Here is an 18,447-nt window from a genome sequence, read left to right as displayed (position 1 = left end):
CTGTTCTGATACAGTACTGCTTATTCACAGCACTAAATAAATAAGCACACGTACGTATAATTCAATTACACCTTTCTATGAGCTTAATAATAATAATAATAATAATAATAATAATAACATTAAATTTAAAAAAAATTCATCATTTCTGTAATTTGTTGGTATTATATTCTGACAGGTTTATTATGGGAAAGCTGCATCCAGTAAAATGGGAATGGACATGTGACTACTGCTTGGTCAAGCTCTGTTATGCTGTCTGGGTGAAAGCTTGATGCTGCTCCATCCATCCATCCATCCATCCATCTGTCCATCCATCCATCCATCTGTCCATCCATCCATCCATCTGTCCATCTGTCCATTCATCCATCCATCTATCTATCTACACAGGGTCGCGGGGAGCCTGGAGTCTATCCCAGGGAGATGGGGGACGCCCTGGACGGGGTGCCAATCCATTGTAGGGCACAATCTCACACACACACACACACACACACACACTATGGACAATTTAGAGATGCCAATTAACCTATAATGCATGTCTTTGGACAGGGGAGGAAACCGGAGTACCCAGAGGAAACCTCTGAAGCACAGGGAGAGCACACACACACACACACACACACACACACACACACAGGCCAGAGACGGGATTCGAGCCAACCCCGGAGGTGTGAGGCAACGCTGCTTCCACTAATCCACCAGCTCCATTTACTTATTACTTACATCTGATACCTTTAGTGATGAGTCTTAAGAGAATCCTAAGACTCTGACTTCAGTGTTAAATTTAAAAAAAGGTTGTAGCCTTTTATTACAATTCCCTTTCCTTTCAACACATGTAGTACTATTTTCCTTTTCTCTGCTGTAATGATTTATAATCCCAGTAAGTGGCATCAGCCAGGAAAATCCGGTTCCTCTCGAGGCTCCTTCCTCATGGCACCTTTTTCCTTGACACTGTTTCCTATTTATATATACAATACAATACACAGTTTCAAAAGGTGTGAAGAATAGAGCAAAAAAAGATACAACAAATATTATCAATAACAAAGACTAAGGTACTGTGTTTAGTATGACACTATGGATTTCTTCACCTGTGTCAGTGTGACTGTAATGGGGTCTGATGCCTCACCACTAGCTGTCATCTGCCTCTTTTAACTGATCTTCAGTTCCTCTTTTCTCTTTATTCCCAGAGCTGACTGCAGTTGTAATTTTACATAAAATGCATGTAGATGTTGTAATTATAATTACTGAATAAACTAATTACTGCATTTACTTTGTTACAAAGTACAAGACATTTAACTGTTGTCCTTATGAATTTGTGTTACATTATGCTGTTCCAACTTCATTAAAATTCTTTGAATATTTGTCTATTTAACTCATGGACATAAGACAGATCCAGAATACTTCATTCTATAAAATAAGCACTCTGTCTTAAACTCGTGTTTAATTCTAGCCCAAAGCAACCTGTTTCACATACCCAGCCCTGACGCACTCCAGGTGAAATCGTACACATACGCACGTTTTGAAATCGTGGCTTTCATATACGAGTAAAAATAGAGCAATACTACAAACCGCAACTCTTTTTTTAACCCTAGATGTTTTCACAGCATGATGAAGAGGCGAGGGAGTAGCGTGCAGCTTCTAGCTAACTGAGTGCTCCTCTGAGAGCCTCTCTACAATTAGAAATTATTAGTTAGAAATCTAACTCAGAGGAATGGAGAGTTCTTGTCTCTCTCATTACTTTTTCTTATCGCTGCTCTTCCCTGAGAAACACTGGACTGAAGCGGCAGAAAGACAGTTCCCACATTTACTACTGATACTGTACATAAGTGTTGCCACTTAGCAAAATGAACTTGAGATAGATCTCAGTGTATTATTTTAATTATCTTTATCTATTGGTTGCATTCTGTTGCTTAAAAATGCACTGAGTGATTACATTAATACACACTGAGTGGCTGAATGGAGAGCAGGACACATTATACGCTGAATAAACGCAAACTAGTGAGAGAAAATAGAGGCAACTATTTAATTTAACACATTAGTGCAGCTCAGTTTAGTGTATTATCAGCAATTTAGCAGGCTGTCTTCTTTGCTGGGGATGGCTGGTCATGGTCATGGTCATGTTCTCCACTATAGTGAGTATATAAGTGAGCAGTGAAGAACAGGAGACTTCTCCTCATTATCTCTCTTCAGAAGACAGATTTGTGGGTGTTTTTTCAGGATCTGTGCACAGCGGTTGATGAAGTAGCGAGTTCCCAGACTCTTCAGCATAGAGCGTGAGTGTGAATATGTAAGGCTCGTCTGAGAGCTTTAGTGTTCAATAGATTGGATAATGTAAGCAGAGGATTAATTAAATACATCTGGTCTAGCTAGGCAAACTGTACATAATGTATCTTGGTTCTTAAATCAGGGTTTGTATAATCATCTTTGAATTGAAACTTCTGAAACTGTGAGTTGATGAATAGTTTCGAGGAGCTGCACTGATGCTGTGACATAATTTTTCTTATTTCAGAATTATTTGTTGGAAATGAAGACATCGTTCAGGAGGCTGAAACACACAGTTTATAATAGGAAAGGGGGTTAGGGTTAGGCATTCCCTTTCCCTTAATATCTCTATATTATCTCAGTTGGAATTATTTTAAATTGTTTTAGGTTCAGGGAATATCCAGTTATCACAGTCCAACGCCACAAAATGCTAAATATTAATCTTTTAATGATCTTAACAACAAATCAGGAAATGATCAGGAATGAAACAGAGAGATAAAGGAGCTCAGTATGGGAGCTTTTCCCTTTGATTTCTGTAAATGTTTAAGTCTTGTGGCTCTTGATGAGCTGCATCAGGTGCAGCAGAAAACCAAATAATCACTAATCTTTTAAGAAAAAAAACATTGCAGAAGATATTTTTGGAAAAGTTTGTACACCCAGACATGTGTTAGTTTGAATTTTCCATCAAACATTTTAATCATTATCATGATTTTGTGTACAAGAAGACTATAGAAGTGAATTTCCCTGTTTCTAGCTTTTCCCCAAACAGCAAAAGGAAACCAGTGAACGGAGGTTTTATACAATATATAAATATAATGTCATGTATGAAAGTCATTTTTCTAGGTCGAAGGTCTGTAAGTTTGTTTGTTTGTTTGTTTGTTAATGGCTGTTTAGTGCGAGCCCACAGCGCTGTGTTTGGGAATCATTGATCCAGATGCCTGGTGCTGTGGTCTGTGTTTGTTCCGAAAGATCAGAGTAAAGTACAAAGCTGATATTCGCAAGCTAGGCAGCTAATGCTAGGAGAAAGCTTTCTCTCTATTATGGTCTGTCAGTGTGCTGCTGGTGCAGGTCTGCAGATTGAGTTTGAAAGCTGCCACACGGCTCTGTGTGTCCTTGAGACAGATTACAGTGAGCTATCTGGCTCAAAGACAACTCCTCTGTTATGATGCCTATCTATAACTAATGCATGCTCAAAAAGTCACTAGAAATCACCAGATGACATCAGAGACTATTCTGCGTATTGATTTAATCATCATGATCATTGCAAGTTGGAGCAGTAGTAATGTAGTTGGGAAATAGACATGAAGGGACTAGTTTTTTATTATCTACAACAAAGAAAACAAACATCTGCTCAGAGTTTGCAATATTTTTAAAATACAGCTGCTAAACTTAGCAAGAAAGGTGTGAAGTTGGCAGCACTGATTTGGGAGTGAGTCTGGTCTGGCTGTATTTCTTTCAGCTGGTGTATGATGTGTGCTTTTAACTTTGCCCCCTAATTCAACCCCAGCAGCTGTGCCTGGGCGTTCGTCTCAGGAACATCATGTTGTTACAGAATGTTTCTTTCTTCTGTGCCTCATTAATTGTTTTGTTTTAATTTTTAATCCAAAACTTCCTCCAGACTGTATCTTTAACATCGAGCAGAATAATCATGATGAGCACTTTAGCATTATTGTGCAATTGGATGAATTTACTGTATATCTTTACTGAAGCTTTATATGATATATCTTATCACTGATATGTTTTTTCTGTAACATTTAACTCTTTCAGACCTTCACTGAGATTTTGAAACATTCAACTGTGTTGCAAAGCACGAATCACATCGTCAGGTTTGTTGATACGTTATTAGCGAGCCTCACCAGCAACAGTGACAAGTCAGAATACATGGGGATGCAGTGAATAAAGAACAGTTTACTCCAAACTCACTTATAATATAGCGCTAAGGACAGTTGTTGAATTCCATAAATGAACGTTTAGTATAAATACACAGATGTGAGAGTTCTACATGCTCCGCTGACTAGCAGGCCTGAGGCTAGCGCCTCTAGTGTAGTTGAGTCTCTGTTCAGCTTGTCCATTACGTTAGCTGCATTACTAATGCAGGAACACTGGTGCGGGGGTCGGTTTTCTTCTGTCACTCCATCGTATCGTTCTCCTTCTGCATGTTTTTCCTCTAAATTCTGACATTCCTGACAGACTAGTGGCCTGAGTTTACATACTGCCTGCATGTTTGAGTGGTTTCCCCTCCTTAACACACAACGGCACAAGTAATAAACAAGCCATGCTGCAAGACTCACGCTCGTGTAGCTATTGTCTGCACCCTGAACTATATTTTTGCTGTCTCACTATTACCATCAGTCTTCAGTTCGCTTATCCACTGCACTAACTGTGGGGTGGCAGATTTAGTCCCTGATTCAAATCTGAGCCAAGCGACACAGGCTAAATAACTTGCTAGTCACAAATGGCCATGTGAGAGTAAGAATCCCAGAAAGGTATCTGAGATACTCTCTAGATGTATGGACAACCTGGCTTCAGACATGGCTCAGCTGAAATCAATGATCTGATTCATGTCCTTCAGCAGATAATATCTTACAGTCCAAGGATCAGTGTTCTTTCCTGTTACATGTCCAAGGTGCATGAGGTGCATGAGGTGCATTACAGTACGTCTATGGCTGCGTCTAGGAGTTTTTTCCAAGCTGATAGTGAACCGACAGTTGAACTGCAGAGTTTAACTCTAACTGAAACATCCAGAAATGAGTCTAGATCAGCCTCAGTCAGCTGACATGCGCCATTAGCAGGCTCTAAACTAGCCTCACCAGCCACCCTCAAAATGGCACAGATGCTTTTCAGGTTCGTCAAACAAGGACATGCTCTGAAATTTAACATTCTACTCTTTCTTTAGCACAATGGGTGTTCAAGATGTTTGCAGTTGGTCCTGTTGCCTCTGATGGCCATAAACAATCAGATCTATGGTCCTAGGAGCCCTCCACAATGGATCAGGCCATTCAGGAAACATCCACCTCCTTTCACACACTACAGTGCTCATGTAAGAGCACCAGATCAGTCCTCACAATTCATCAAGGTGAAGCTAGATTCATCACATTGTTAGCCACCCTGTCACCACCAAAACAAATTCAGACATGTGCGGCTCCAGCTGAGGATGCCAGGACCTCTCACTGCTGCTGCAGCATTAGTTCCCTGGGGTCTGCTGGAACAATGAGACATTCAGATGTAGATTATAAGATTGCAATTAGACTCCAAATACCACAGACACTGGGAGCAGCATGGAGCCACAAGGACACAGGGGGTGTGTAGAGCCCCAGTGTGAGATCAGAGCATATTAAAGAGCTGGAACTCTGAGTGCTCTATCTGCCTTCTGTGACACGAGACCCTACCACTTTTTCCTCTTCATGGGCATTGCTTAAAGACGTGCCGCTTCAGGAAGTCTGCACTGCTGCTCCTGGGATGCCCGCACCTTTTCCAGGCTCTTCAGGATTAACTTCACTCTTCCCAGTGGTGTGACTACAGCAGTCATTTCCAAACACTTTTCCCGTCAGTCTGATGCTGTGTCAGTTCCTCATGACGTAGTGACGTACGTAATCCCCGGGATTCTCACTGCCCCTGGCAGTTATCTGTTATTCATACAACCACAATTACATACGTAACTAGTGTTTTTGGCCAGCTTGTGAAGATTTGCTTTGGTATATTGTCAGTGATGTTCTGGAAATTATTCCACAGCCTACCTCTGTGACATCTTGGCGTATGGAAATTCAAATAAGATATATGTGGGCTAGGCTCAGTCAATGAGTGATGGATGCAATAAAGAATCGTTCAGTCAAGTGATAAGAAATGAAATAAGACAGTTTAAATCCAGTGTGACAGATGTTTCAAATGATGTTAGTTAAGAATTGTCATTTCATTGCTAGTTCACTGCAATTACATGTTTTTTACATTGTTGATTCAATTTTGAAGGTCATTTATTCCATTGGTATTCTGTTCTGTACATAAATACTGTACAATTCCTTGTCTATCATTATTATTATTATTTTTTTTTTTTACACATGATTATTACTTACACTTTGCCAAGCAGTAAATCTTTTATCAAATAAATCCATGCCATGTTTCAATCCTGTTAAACTGCATTCAACCCGCTAACACAGATTTTTTTTTGCATTATTGTGACATTAATAAAAAAAATACCCATTGATTGATATATATTTAGTTTTGTGTAATACATCAGGATTAATCATATCAAAAGAATCATTTTGCAAATGAATATGACCAAAAGTATGTGGACAGCTCACCATAACATGTGTTTCTTCCACAAACTGTTGCCACAAAATTGTCTAGAATGTCTTTGCGTGCTGTAGCATTAAGATTTCCTTTCACTGGATCTGTTTCCTGTTCCAGCATGACAATGCCCCTGTGCACAAAGCGAGCTCCATGAAGACATGGTGTGTGAAGGTTGGAGTGGAAGAACTCGAGTGTCCTGCACAGAGCCCTGACCTCAACCCCACTGAACACCTTTGGGATGAACTGGAACACCGACTGAACCCCAGACCTCCTCGACATCCCAACATCAGCGCCTGACCTCACTAATGCTCTTGTAGCTGAATGAACACAAATCCCCACAGCCACGCTCCAACATCTAGTGGAAAGCTTCCCAGAAGAGTGGAGGATGTTATAGCAGCAAAGGGGCCTCAATATTAATGCCTGTGGTTTTGGGATGGGATGTTCAGTACTCAGGTGTCCACATACTTTTGGCCATACAGTGTATTTCTACAGAATAGGCGTAGTTCAGTGTTAAAGTATACACATGACATGTTTTTCTTATTTTCCCCCCAATCGCAGTGTGTGATTTATTAGAAAAGACATCTTTATAGACTGATGCTGCTAATCTACGCTCAGATATCTACTGAAATCACAGTTCTATTTAGGATCTCAGAGATGACCAGGATCTCTTCAGAGGCTTAAACAATATGATTAATGATGTTTTTTTGCTTCATACTTTTTTACTTTTCCTAATTACATGACAACTGTTGAAAAAATAGGATATCGACTTGTCAGCATGCTTCAGAAGTCCTGTACAAAAAATTACACACTCTTCAATCCTCAGGGTCGCAGAGACCCGGCTATAAAATAAGATTAAACGGTGCAATTTGTCCCGTTTTTACACTCTGATTGTTGCTCAGATGAAATAGCAATAGCCCTCTCACAAGAGTGCTCACAATTTTCCCTGCCACAATGTCCTTGAAATCATTTTGTAAGATCTCCCGTATCGCACGATGTGATGACAGAGAGACGAGGACATGGAAGGGAATGTGATAAAATGGCAGCTATTAGGGATGTTAGCGATAGGTGGGCTGAACAACTGCCCCTGCTTTACAGCCAGTGTTACTGCTGACGAATGTCTTTCTGAGGGAGACGCCCCTTTCACCGGTACATGCCAAGCAAGCCAGCTAGAGATGGCATAAAATATGGGCTGCATGTGACTCAGAAACATGAGGTGTGTCGTCCGCCCCAGCCTCAGTGTCCTGTGGGGCAGGAGACTCGTTAGCGGCGTCTTGCAGCAGGGTTTCGGGGAGCAGGGGTTTGTGTTTATCCGTCCTGTTGGCCTTGACGATGGCGGCGGTTGGATGTAAATATTATATATTTGTACATATTTCATTTGCACAAAGCTAAATTCTTTTGATTGGATTATTATTGGATTATTGTTTCAATGGATTTTATTGAATGTTTTTACTGTTTTTCAATCCGTCAAACTGATCCCAAAGATAAAGAGTGTGATTTTTTTTTTTTTTTGGATAATTCACAATTTTTATCTGAATATTTTTGGGCAGCAAATATTCTACGACTTTTTTTTGAACAATTTGTTTTTTTGTCACATGTATGCTATTAGCTTGTGGCAAAAGGGGGTGTGTTAAAACTTACACATTAGATCTACTGATTAGAAATAAAGTCAGAAAAAATGAAATATATAATTTGAAAGCATTTTCCCCCAAAATTTCACATTATTAATTTCAGAACTCCAGAATGATCTCTGATGAAGTCCAAGCATAAAGGAAGGGAAGTGGGTGTGAGGATAACAGGAGGCTTAAACTCCCAATTTTCCACAGAATTCACAATAATCCAAAATCACGAGAGGGAAAATGTCGGGAGTTAAGAATGTTGCTGTGAAATGAAATCTTTTGCTGCTGTGTGAGGCACAAAGGGCGCCATGCTGATCAGTCTGCTGCTCTTAAACACAGGCTGTGCTTCTGCTCCTCACTGCGGAAGTTAAAGCAACAGTGGGGAGTTTGTTCTGCACGCGCTACGGCAATTTTCCTGAGATTCTCCACATCTCTCTCTCTCTCTCTCTCTTTTTTTTTTTGATCCTTTTTTGAAATCCTGCCTACGTCTTACTGCCTGTAGAGCACGCGCCGCCGTTACCGGAGCAGTGAGGACGCGAGCTCGCGCGAGCCTGCGCCCTACACGCCCATGAGCCCGGCCCGGAAGACGCCGCGGTCGCGTGCATGCACGTTAAGCTCGGAGGACGCGCGCTTTCGGTGGATGTGAGATCTCCATGTCGTTATTTGTGAAGATGGATGCGTGTGCTCCTGTGCTTGGCGCAGCTGAGACCAGCATGAACACTGTCATGTCTGCAAGGTGAGGCTGAATCCGGATTAATCCCCGGTCCTAATGCGATATCTGACCCGGATTTACTAATTGAACTTTTTTTTTTTTTTGCTTGAAAAGTTGTGGGATTGGATCAGAAGCCAGGCGTCTCGGACACGGGGGTAATTGCTCACTTGTCTTTGTAGCTAGGCAGGAACCGCGGACAGGTGTGGAGCAGCAGAGGTTTGGGGGAAAATAATTCAAAATAAATACAAACCAAAAGCAAATCACAGGCTTCAGGTTCGTTCCGTTGCGCCGGGGCGAGACATCAGCCTGCACGGGGAGGAGCTGAGGGAGCAGCGCGCAGGCGGAACTGGAGCCGAGGTTATTTGGAAATGAGGGCAAACTGCTGTGCGTTGAGGTGTGTGTGTGTGTGTTTCCTTTAATGCTGAGTAATGATCAGCAATGCGCTAGAGTAAATCTGATCGCTCAGTTCAGCATCTTGGACGCATCAGACATCCAGATAAAGCCACAGAGACGCTTCTCCTCCTCCTTTATTCCTCCCTTTCAGCTTTCTGCGTCTGTGATGTCAGGCGTCTCGGTCAGTTCTCACATCCTCCAGTGCTGCAAACGCGCCTGAAAGATGAAGCACATGTTTACTGCGCGGTGCTGGAGGTGCAGATGGACAGATTTGTCATTGAGATTGAAGGGGAAAAGGGATTAACGGTGCATTGCTTTCAGGGAGGATGCAGCGCGCGCGCCAGCGGTTCTGTCACAAACACGCTCTTTATTGTGTTTCAGGAATAAAGAGACATTTCCTGTCCTTCTCTCTCTCTCTCTCTCTCTCTCTCTCTCTCTCTGTCTTTTTGTGCATGTGACGCCTGCAGGTCTTGTCTTTGTTTCAGATGAGATGGTCAGACTGTAGTGATGGAGTAAAATGTCGTCTGTTCACCACAGACAGGGGGCCTCTTGGTGTGCCTGCAGACTCAGAGCTACTCCATGCTTGTTTGCTAAACCTCAGAATCAAACGTTCATGAGACGCTGAAAAGTCCAGGTGGTGTGTGTTAACAAGCCTTTTTAAATTTTTGTTATGCTAGAAAACAGATTGATTTCTACCCTCGTGTGTCACGTGGTGACGTGGTGCCGGGTTCTGGTTCATATGAAACAGGACTAATCCGCATTAATCAGAAATGTAGGACACATTAATAAGTGATAACGTGAAGCAGGTGAGAGCAGGGACGCCCTGGCCATGGACACGTTCCTCTCCATTCGGCTCTGTTTTCCTCAGCGAGGGCTGGCTGTGTTTTTCTCTCTGAGAGGTGACGCCGGTGTCGCCTGCGCTGTTCAGGGGAAAACGAGCTGAGTGCTTTCTCAGAGAGTCGGCAGAAGTCGCCAGACGGCGTCGAGTCGAGTGGTTTTCATCGTCATTCCCCTGTACACCCTGTGTGTTTCCGCAGGACCGTAGTGCAACACGTAAGAGTACGGTAGTACAGTACACAGGACTACATATGCAAAGCGCTGATACACAACAGGGTGAGACGAGTGCAAACAACACAGTAAATACAGTACACAGGACAATAAACGGCAACTAGACGGGAGTAATCATGACAAACTAATTCCCATATTCACTGAATAATCATGATCAGGTGCAGATCAAAATGTGCTGCGTGAAGAAGGAAGATTTTCAGAAGACACTGAATAAAATAGAATAGAGTTTTATCAGAATAGAAGATAATGGAAGCAGGAACTTGGTGATTAATTTAGCTTCGCTAGGTAGCAGGTACTCTTAGATATACCTCGACGTGGCAGTGGCTCGAGTTTGGCATCGCTGCTGTGTTGGAGTTACAGCGTGTTTACAGACCCGGCATCAAGGCCTCACGTCTTTACAAGTAGGTGTTTTGTTTTTAATAATGTACGAGGTGTCGATCACGAACGTTTGAGATGCATGTACTCGCGTAGTCTTGACATGGTGCACATGTTGCTGACGGTTAATTCACTCCATGTGTTCAAGAGAACAAACATCATCCATCACATTGTGTTTTTTCGCGTGGTGCAGGAACTGTAATACACTGAATCTTTGTGAAAACTAAAGGGCTCAGTGTGTGTTCTGTTTCAGATGTGTTTGGAATCACTACTGTCATCTATTTCCTAAAAATAAATTTGTATATGTTTTTCTAAAAATAACTCCTCCTGTATCAAGTATTCCTTCATTAAGATTCGAGTAGATTCGAGCTTCATTCAGGGATCGCTGGTTTGAGTTACAGAATGGAGTATTGTCCGTGGTATCGGGGTGATGTGTGATGTGTCTTTCCACCGTAAATAACATTTCCACTAAAATGTTAGCTGGCGACAGATGTCGCACTAGAGGTGCGAATTTCATCCTGATCTCATCATAAAGCAAGCTATTAGCTAGCTAGGCTCCATGTGGAGCCCTTCACTTCCATGGCTTTTCACCGTGTGACGCAGGTTGGTATTTATTGATGCCTCAAACACTTTGCTGGTTGCTTCTGAATGTTTGTTTGTGCTGGCCGAGTTTTCTGATGTGGGAGAACGAATGCTGACGAAATTTAATTTCAAGCTTGACTAGTCATGATTTCTTGTGATAGTTACATTGAATTCACATACAAAATGTTAGCATGCGATATTTGAATGACTTAGTACAGAGTGTGTTTGTGTGTGAATATCATTGTGTTGCTTTGGAAAGGAAAGAAAACGCATGTGTTACTATTTACGTATACACGATGTCTGTGTGATTGTGAAGCTCGTACCAGTATACGGTGCATTGCAGAATTATTAGATATTTTGCACTCAGACACAGACACTTTTTTTTTTTTTGCTTTTATTTTCCACACTGGTTTCAAAATGATCAGCACACTTACAATTAATATTTTGTGAAGCTAGCCCTGGGGAGAATAATAACAACACTTATTTTCCTGCTGTAATGTATTACAAGGTTGGAGAGACTTGTAGATGGACTTTGCTCCACTCCTCCATGCAGAACATTTTAAGCTCCTTTATGATGTTCTTGTTATTTGTGCACTTCGGTTCAGACAGTTCAGTAATTGCAAAACACTGATTTGAAGGAAAAAAAAACACAAAGCATAGATTTAGCCATAAATAGGTCTTGCTGAAAGCTCTATTTATGGCTGAAGCTCCCAGAAGAAGCAGCATGCAGGTTTTGGTCGTATCCTGGTGCTCAGCAGAAATCATGATGAATCTGAACCACCAGCCGCACAGTGATCTAGCACGATGTTTTCCGTTGAGTATCAGCTGCTTTTCCTTGTGTGCGGTCCACGTTTGTCACCGAACATGCAGGTGATGTGCAGGAGCAAAAAAGATGTTTTCTGATGTTATCACACAATGCCTAATTTTATTTGTAGTTCCAATGGTGCTTGATCCAGGTGAGATGTGAGATGTTATCAGGAAGGGCTTCTTTGTTGCACCGCTTCCAAACAGCTGGTTGTTAAGAAAGTGCCATTTAAGTGTTAATTCCTACAAGAATCAGCTAAACCTGTCAATTCTGAAGCTCTGTTCAGTCTGGATTAGAGTTATATGTACAGGTGGAGTGTACTGTAATTATCATCTCTGGGATTTTTATTCCCATCCGAATCCTTTTTGTGTCAATCGTTTTTACTGCACGTCCCTGCTTCTGGAAAAACGCTGCTGTCTTTTACCTAGTATTAAAGGACTTATAGAAATAATTGACATGTTGTAAAGAGTCTGTTATATCCTGCAGGAAAAAGAGGTTTCTTGCTTTTTCTTCAGTCACGCCACGAAGCGCTCTTTTCTATCATCTCCCATAGAAACCAAGCTGAAACCAAGTCCTGGCTGAAAATAACATAATCTAGATTACATTTAAAAGGTCATAGAAACGACACTTCTGAGGGTTTTAAATAAGTTATGGAGTCACGAGCAAGGTGTGGCCACAAGCCCTACACCACCGGGTATAAGAGATAAAAGCAATCGCATGGAAGATCTCACGTGTACAGAGTAGAAACCACGTGCAAATCGTGACTCTCTTCCATCTCCCTGATTCATACACACGTCACAGATATCCCCTGCAAATCGATAATAAATACTGCAGACGTCTTCCAGCAACAGGTTTCCAAGGTTCTTTATTTGTCACATACATATTACATACATGTGATGTAACGTAGTGAAATGTTTTTCCTTAGTTCCTCGTCCCACAGAGCAACAACGAACTCAGGGTACACACACACACACACACACACACACACACACAGGAAATACAGGCTATAATAAAATAGAGGAATTCTTAACAGACGTAAGTCTGGAAATCTTATCTTAGTACTTAAAACTGTGCTCTTTAGGCTCTTTTTCCCTCCTTACTATCTTCCTGCCTCCATGGGTTCAGTTCCTGATAAATTTCCAACTCTTTCAGACATGTGAACCTGTTAAGGCCCTAATTGTGCTTAATGGAATTTTTAACTGCTAATGATTTTTGCAGAGCAACAAGAATTTGTCTTTTTTGTGTTAAAAGTTATTTTATTTCTTTATTTTATTCTAAATCAAAGTGATTGTGAATGTGTGCAACCTCATATTTATATTAAAAGGATCTGGTTAAAGACAACTGAGCAAATGGAAAATGTGTTTTTAAATGATGATTTGTTGGCATTTATTTAAAATACTCTTGGGATGTCAATAATTTTGACACATATATAAAAAATACTATTTAAAAAATAGCTCTAATCACACTGATTTTTTTTGTTAAAAAAGTTTTTTTTCCTGATGTTTAAGGAGAACATTTGAATTACTGTTTGTAACGTGTGTGTGTGTGTGTGTGTGTGAGTGTGTGTTAGTTAATGAAAGTTGGCGATAATTCTGGAAGGAATTGTACAGAATATATAGTCTAGATAATCCAAATACAGCTGATGGTGTTAGCAGTACAAGAAATGAAACTGAAAAATAAACGTAGTGTAAAATAAAAGATCTGAAGTCATATTGGGGTCACAGAGTTTCAGGACGGTTCTGGGGCAGTTCTGAAGAAAATGTTAGTCTGGAGCCCTGATATATGCAGGCAGCAGGGGGCCGTTTGGGATTTAACCCAGTCTGTTCACCGTTACCACAAAAATATCTGGAAAGGAGGTTGGTGTTGAAAGGAGTCCAGACTTCGTCCTGCATGTTATGGAGAAACTACAAACATCCTTGTTTTTTTTTTTTTTTTTTAAACTTTATCCATGTTTCCATCCAAGTGATTTTTTTTCCCTGAAAATTTGAAAAGTTTGCATTTAAGCAACGGAAATAGCATTTAGCGGTAATATTTCATGAATATTGACGAAACCTTTTCTGTTTAACGTTAGTGGATAAACAGTCGATTATATGAAGTCTTTGAAAGGTTTTTTGACAGGAAACATGCTGCAGATGCGCATAGATTTTGTGTCGTGTGGCGTTATTTATTACAGGCTTCTGCTGCAACAAACCAGTAAAACGTCAGCAGGAAAAGCAGAGCTCCGGTGTTGTGCTGAGGAAGTGTTCAACCTCTGCACCTCTGCACCTCTGCACCTCTGTTACAGCTTTCCTCTTTAATAACTCATATTCTAACGGAAAAATACCCAATAAATATTCACTGCAGACGGGTAGGAAATTCGCACTAGTTCTTTTTTATCTGTAGGCTGAACTATTGCTGTTTAAATTGTTTTGGGACGGTGTCCCTGCGTCTCAATTCGCCTTGTGAAGATAAAGTGCATACTTTTGAGTGTGTAGTAAAACAGTACGCGAGCGCTGGGACACACTAACACACACCTCGTGTAACGCAAGAGAACGTTGTTGCCTGGTTACGCACGCCGTCACCGTAAACAACCTCCTCATCGCATTTCAGCTTCTCTTCATTCATTATTCCTGATATCATTTCTACTGTATCATTGAATTTACCATTCCCTTGATTTATTTTTCCACATTTCATTTACACCGCTCTAACATGCGGAAAAGTGTCCACGGATCCACACTTCAAAAATCTACCAGAAATACTCGACCATCCGCGAACCTCTGGGATCCTCGTTTCAGCAGACTACGATTTGGGACACAATAATTCTAATCTTGGATACTATTCAGGACGGATAGAAGGCGAACTGAGACGCAGCGTATGAGAGGTGTCACACACACCTTCTGCTTTAACGAGGTCAGAGTAAAGAGTCAGAGTATTTATTCATGTCGCTCAGACTGAACTCCAGAAAACCTGCCTACAACTTATTGACACCTCAACTTTCATAAACCATAAATATATCTCAACAAGCAAAGTGGAACTGTTTTTATTTACCGTATAATCGTAGCTAGGCTTTCTGCAAACGTCGTGTTGAGTAAGTAGGCAGTTTAACACACGCAGTGGTAAAGCAGGCGGTCCGTTTAGAGGTGTCGTGCCAGATAAGTGTGTTTTCCTCACACAGTGAACGTCTGGATTTCACCAAATAGTTTAATCACTTCAGTGTCTAATCAGATCCTGGCTCTAAAAATGTCCATATTCACCCGTGATGTCATCATCTAAACAGAGAAACACGCTTAGACACTCTGTATACGTGACAGCAAAGGTTTAAAATATTTGAATGCTCTAATAAAAATATGGAAAATTAGCCAATACAGAAGTAGAGAGAAGAGTGCAGAACTCACAGGGATCATTTTCACGCTGAAGTAATCAGCAGCAGCGAGCAGGTTAAATGCCGTGACTGACTGTTAGATCAGCTCAGATGATTAGACTATAGATGGATGTGAATGATGCTGATGATCAAAGTACAAACTTTGTGAATTTCATATAAATTAAATAATTTTTTTTAACATTTGGGGTAACCAGAGTTTAAAAATGCTACAACCTTACGTCTGGTTGAGACACACGGAAGAGAGAAACGTTTCAGTTCAGGAAAGTAGATTTCTAAACTTCACATAGTGGAAAATGTCAAAATTTCACCATGTAAACTTTTCCTCAGACTGCCACACACACACACACACACACACACACACACACACACACACACACACACACACACACACGCACACACACCCAGGATATTAGCATGCACAAGGTGTTTATGTTACGTCATCTGTTCCGATTGATTTTAAATAAATGTGGCTTCTTTATTGGATGGAAAGCTACAGCACATAAAGATACGGTCACTGTGGCGAATCTCTGAGGCTTAAACCCCTTTAAACAGTAATTTACTGTGTTTTACTAATTCAGTTTAACCCTTTCATGTGTAGTGTGCTCACTCATGGACAGTCAGTTTAAGGCTCTTTTTTAAGTTTTTGGAAAATATAAGATCCAAATCACTTGAGAGCATTATTCTAAATTAACATAAACCTCTGTAGCTCTCTAAACTATTTCTTGTTCTCTGTCTTTCTGCATAAAAAAGTAAAAACTCCACTGATCTCATTAGATTTTCAGAAAACTAGCTTTTTTATTTGTTTATATTTTTATATTATATTTTTTAAACCTTTATTCAACAGTCCTAAAGTGTGTAAATTTTGTTCAGAAATGATATTTATTAAAAGTTATTTTTCTAAAACCTGAATGTTAAAAGATTTTGGACATTGGAAGGTTTAATTATTTATTATTATTAGTTCATGCATACTGCTTCAGCCTTTTTACTCATGGACAATCCACTTATTTGCTAATGTAAGTGATATTTAGACTGGATGAAAAATCATACATCATGCAATTTTAAGTAAAAAAAAAAGAGAAAATATAAAAGAATCTGGATATGCATATAAATAATTTATGCATGAAAGGGTTAAGTCTTACTGCATCAAAATTAACTCCCTTAAATGAAAGGAGATACGTACTAACATAGATCATGGCTTAAAAATGTTTCATTTAACTAAATAAACTATGATATAACTGTTGTTTCTACCATCAGCTGTATTTTGTTGTTCCCTTTTTGGAACGATGTTTTGATGATGAAAATATTTGGTTTGTGATTTCCAGGATACTTGGCCACGTTGCATCGGGAGATCCAGCGGGCGCTAAACAAGTCCCGCGCCTGGTTAGTTATTGAGTGCTCCACAACAATCAGACAGAGAAAGCTCAGATTTCATATGCAGATAAATAACTTACTCTGAAAGATGACATGCAGCTTTTGCTATTTTTGCACAATAGTCAGACTGCAGACGCTGAAATAACGTGGACATATTTTTAATCTCGCCCAAGCCTTCTGCCTGCAGAGACGGTGCTGAGTGAGAAGTAAATGCTGCGGTAAATACAGTCATGGTTTTACACAAAAGTGTCTGATACTTTGTTAGTGAAGTGTGATTTGCACACACAGTGAATGAATGTCAGTTGATGATGTTTTTGCAGCGTTACAGTGGGGTCCAAAATCTGAGAACAACAATTTTCATTACAACTTGAGTGAAAAGTAGAATCTCTGAAATATTTACATCAGTTTCAGAGTTTCTTAGTATTTGGTTTGTTCCCTTTTTTGCTTTAATGACAGTGTGACTTGAGCTGGCACGGACAAACCTGATGATCCGATTTAGATCAGATCCATCGGAGTGTCGTCTGATCACACGCTTCAACAGAAGAGATTAGACATGAGGAAAATCTGACCTTCTGTACAGTCATTGTGACCTCAGACCTTTGGACTCGACTGTATGTCATAGCGCGATTTGGACCTGTGCCGGTACACCATCATCAAAACAGAGAAGAGCACTGAAATACACTCTGTATATTTAAGTGATGTAATAAAAAGGGAATTTAGCCAACAGAACTCGCGGATTAATCAGTGATGATTTCAGGAAAGCGATCAGTCGCATGAAGAGCGATGATCAGGCCCGAGTTTGAATGTCGATGTGACATTTACAGACAGATGTGGATCATGCTGATGATCAAGTTGTAAACTTATAAATATTTATGAGAATTATTTGTCTCCAACGTTGTGTTATTCCACACGTAGCTTAGGCAGGAGTTTGTGAGCAAAAGTCTGATATTCTCTCAGGACAATATTAAAAACAGTTTAAGAGGTTATTCGAGTTATTAAGGACTCAGAGAAATGTTTATGATTAAAAATAGGATATACCAGTTTATAATAATATACAAATCCTGTGTAGTCTCCTGTAGTTCTGTGGTGTTTTATGGAGCACCGAGGTCCTGGAGGAACGTTGGTTCATTTCCCTGTGGAGTAACTCGCTGTATGCGGCTGAAATGACAGTAAAAGCCATTTAACTTGACTTGACTCAGCAAGACATCGGAAAATCCTGTCAGTCTGATGGATATGACTAATGCATGGTATGAAGACAGACAGTTTCATGGTCATATGTATAATTTATAATCTTATTTATTACATATAATATCTAAAATAAACCTCTGGGTCCTGTCTATGATCCTAGTTTACAATTACAGTTCTCAGATTGTAATACACCTTTAAGACCACAAAGAAAAAAGAAAAAAAAATTGGACTTATGGGTTCAAGTGAAATCCTCTAGAAGTAGAACATCTAAGTAAGAAATAAGCCTAATGCAAATGACATTTCTGTTTGTCCTGATTCTATTGGAGAAAAAAATCAGTATTAAACTGTGAAAGGCCTATCTGGATCACATGTAGCATGTGTAGTGTTAACTAGAAGACAAATATAAGCGTACAGTAACTTATTCTTGCAGTAACTG

At 40.3% G+C, this 18,447-nt stretch overlaps 1 protein-coding gene across 4 annotated transcripts in view; it reads left to right on the top strand.

Moving 5' to 3' along the window:
• Positions 1–8,410: 8,410 nt before the first annotated feature.
• zgc:172282 (leucine-rich repeat and fibronectin type III domain-containing protein 1-like protein) overlaps positions 8,411–18,447 on the top strand; it is a 57,739-nt gene continuing 47,702 nt past the window's right edge. For all 4 annotated transcript variants that reach the window (XM_026943304.3, XM_053239755.1, XM_053239754.1 and 1 more), the window contains exon 1: positions 8,411–8,892. The gene's annotated coding sequence lies outside the window, so the exon portion shown is untranslated. The remainder of the gene's footprint in view (positions 8,893–18,447) is intronic.

The sequence above is a fragment of the Pangasianodon hypophthalmus genome, chromosome 14, assembly GCF_027358585.1.
Source record: "Pangasianodon hypophthalmus isolate fPanHyp1 chromosome 14, fPanHyp1.pri, whole genome shotgun sequence".
Classification (NCBI taxonomy): Eukaryota; Metazoa; Chordata; class Actinopteri; order Siluriformes; family Pangasiidae; genus Pangasianodon; species Pangasianodon hypophthalmus.
This window is presented reverse-complemented; position numbering and strand designations above follow the sequence as displayed.